This window comes from Gavialis gangeticus, unplaced genomic scaffold, assembly GCF_001723915.1.
Source record: "Gavialis gangeticus isolate Ggan-Ray unplaced genomic scaffold, GavGan_comp1, whole genome shotgun sequence".
Taxonomy (NCBI): domain Eukaryota; kingdom Metazoa; phylum Chordata; order Crocodylia; family Gavialidae; genus Gavialis; species Gavialis gangeticus.
The window spans coordinates 37,659,951-37,663,056 of NW_017728997.1; the positions used below are offsets into that span (position 1 = coordinate 37,659,951).

Below are 3,106 nucleotides of genomic sequence, written 5' to 3' on the forward strand. Positions count from 1 at the left end.
GGGGGGGGGGGGGGGGGAGAGAAGAGAGAAGAGGAGGAGGAAGAAGAGAGAAGAACACTACTAGTCTAGAGTATGAAACAAAAAGTATAAACAAAATCTATCAAAATTTTAGTACTTCTGTTTGCACTAGATAAACTGCTTCTAGAACCTGAACTAAAGACATGTCTTGCAAACACCCTTGATCAGTTCTCAGTAAATTCTCCTGGTAGTATTAGACCGATGTCGTAGCCATGTGATCCAGGAAAGCCATTAGTGACAATGACAAATACTTCTGGACACTTCATCCTTCAGTTAGGTTGACATAGCATTTTCTCCCTACAATGTTTCAATATTGAAATTAATCGAGAAAATGCTTGATTTAAGATTGATTTAAAAATAACCAGGGGGGGGAACAGGACAGACAGGACACAACAACCCCAAGCTGCAAACCAGCTAACCCCCTAGCTAAAAATTCTACCTCACAATATAAAAAATGTGGATGAGCAGTCACTAGTGACTCCTGGAGCTGGCCTACAGTTCCCTTCTGTGCTAGCTATAGTTTCCAGTTATATGAAAACTCAGGAGTACAATAGATAAGATTAGAGAACAAAGTAGAACTGCTACAGGAATATCATTCTGGCACTACAAGCATTACTTCTGAACGCAGAAATGCTTGCTACCTCTGTTAAGAAGCAAGTATACTAGGGTAGTTATTTTTGCCATACCTGTTAGATGCTTCCCTTGATATACCAGCATCACTTACCTGATGCTGATAATACTTCAGCCTTCAACCACACAATGGCAGATCCATTTATGATGCAATATGCACTACTATGCTGGTGAAAAGGCTTATCTCCTGCCAATTTAGTATGCAATGTCTAACACACCAAGCCCTAGAGAATTCCAAGGGAAATCCTGCCCAAGTACTCCCCCAATATCGTAACTTATACCTGAACAACAACTCATTTATTACAACAGGGTTTAGAGGGAATGAAGAATCCTGATACATGCAACAGTACCAGAAGTTACTTTAAAAGCAACACACATGCCAAGTGTCAGCTGTGAAGATACTAGGCTATTAGTGATCAGCCTACTTAACCAGCATCACGTACATGCTATAAACAGGTCAAAAGTCAGTCTAACAGCCAAGTCATACATCAGCTAGACTGCACTGCATTTACCCCTCCCCAGAAGCTTTCTAAGTGGGAATCTAGGGGAAGAATAGCAAGAAGACAGTCATTAGTGTGGTTTCCTTAGCTCCACCAGAATGTCACTTGTTGGAGGCAAACAAACAATGCCCCCCTCACAATTTATAAAGAAAAACTATTCACTTCCACACCTTGTGTTAAAAGCAATGGTTTTCAACCTGTGGTCCACAGACCTCTGGGAGTCTACGGATCATGTTTTAGGGGGCAATGAAAAAAGTGACTATGATCAAAAGTAAGTGTGGATAGTCACATACAATTCAAAGAGGTACAAATCCCTATTTGAAATTAAGGGGTCTGCAAGTGAAAACAAAAAGGTTGAAAGCCACCGATTTTACAGAATTCAGTACTAGTTAAACTGACAGCAATGGCTACTGGTAGTATTCAAATGGACACCCATCTAGTTACATTAATATACCACCTAACGTGCATACTTGATAAAGAAAAAAAAATGGGTTATCATCTCTGGCCTTAGCCATTTCTACTATACTCTTTACAGTGGCCAGCCATCTGGGCCAGAATGGACTACCAGGAAGAGCTTACTTTATTGGGACAATGCCACACTGTTTTAGGCATTAAGTAATGGGGAACTAAGCTCATGAAAAAAAACTTTACTAGAGGTCTAAAGTGAAAGAGAATCACTCTCTCAGAAGAATCCACATCTCATTTAAGTGCACCAAGCTCCATAGGCAAGGAAAAAAAAATCTCTTGGTCCAACTGCAGACAGGCAACAGAAGTTTAGAAAGACGTTGATAAGGGCCAGAGTGTAAGAGATATAAACCTTTTATTACCCTAGTTATAAATTCACTCTCCCAGCAAACCAGAAGCCTCACACACCATACACTACGTAGTGGTGAAAGTATTTCCACTTGGAAAAAAAAAGTCCTTAAGAATACTGATAGGTACAAGTAGGTGCATTTCTCCTAGTTCCAAACCTTCATTTAGATCTATAACAATTTGTAATACCCAAGCTTAATTGCAATGCTATGGCTCCATGATCATATGATGTTGTGAACAAATAAGCTTGCTACTTCTATAAATACGGGGAGGGGGCGGGGGAGATGAGGTAGTGGACAGAGCATGAGGCCGACAGTTACTTGTTCATCTATTTAGGGAAATGCACACTCAGAAGAGGCTGAGTAGTGTTTAAGGCACTTGTCATGGGGAAAGTTCAGCTAATAGCTTTCAAAGGGTGTGCATGTAGGTCTCTTGATTTCTGCCTTCCACCTATCCAGTAGGAATACTCCCCCACCTTCCCCAAGAAACTGTCCATCAAAGAAGAAGAGATGCTTTGGCCATGTGGAATATCTACAAATATTTAAGAAAGCCAGATCCATATTTGCTCTGGATGGCAGATTTTGGCAAGTTCAATGTGAGATGACACAGGAGTAAACTGAAGTAACGCTAGGATGCCTTCAAAGTAAAGCCTGACAAAATTTAAGTTGACTGATTTTAAGTTGGAGCTGTAATGAAGCAGCCCCTGGGCACCTTTCCCGAGCTCCAAAAATCAGAAAATTAAGGACAAAAAAAAAGAAATTAAGAGAGGGGAAAAAAAAGCCCACAATAAACAAGTGAGGCAGCAGGGACCCCCACCCCCAGGGGGCCGATGCAGATGGCTGCGCCCCCCGCGGCCCGGGCCGAGCACATGGACCAGCCACATGGCCGGCTCCCGCCCCAGGCCCAGGCCCAGTCTCGCCCGCTCGAGCGGGCGGGGCTCGAGCACGACTGGTTGGGACCAGGCAAGGAGCACCTCGGCCCGACCTCGCCTCTGCCCCGGCCCCAGCACCGCCTTCCACCCCCCGCCAGAGAGCAATCGGTGCCGCGCCCGCTAACGCCCATAGAGCGATGGCCCCCGCTGGCGGCCACCTCCGCCACGGGCGCAGCGCGAAAGCTGTATTTCCGCCCCGCGCCCACGATCTTGG

At 44.3% G+C, this 3,106-nt stretch overlaps 1 protein-coding gene across 4 annotated transcripts in view; it reads right to left on the minus strand.

Moving 5' to 3' along the window:
* The window catches only part of CNBP (CCHC-type zinc finger nucleic acid binding protein), a 12,391-nt gene that overhangs the window by 8,363 nt on the left and 922 nt on the right, over nt 1-3,106 (minus strand). The gene's annotated exons all lie outside the window — the stretch shown is intronic.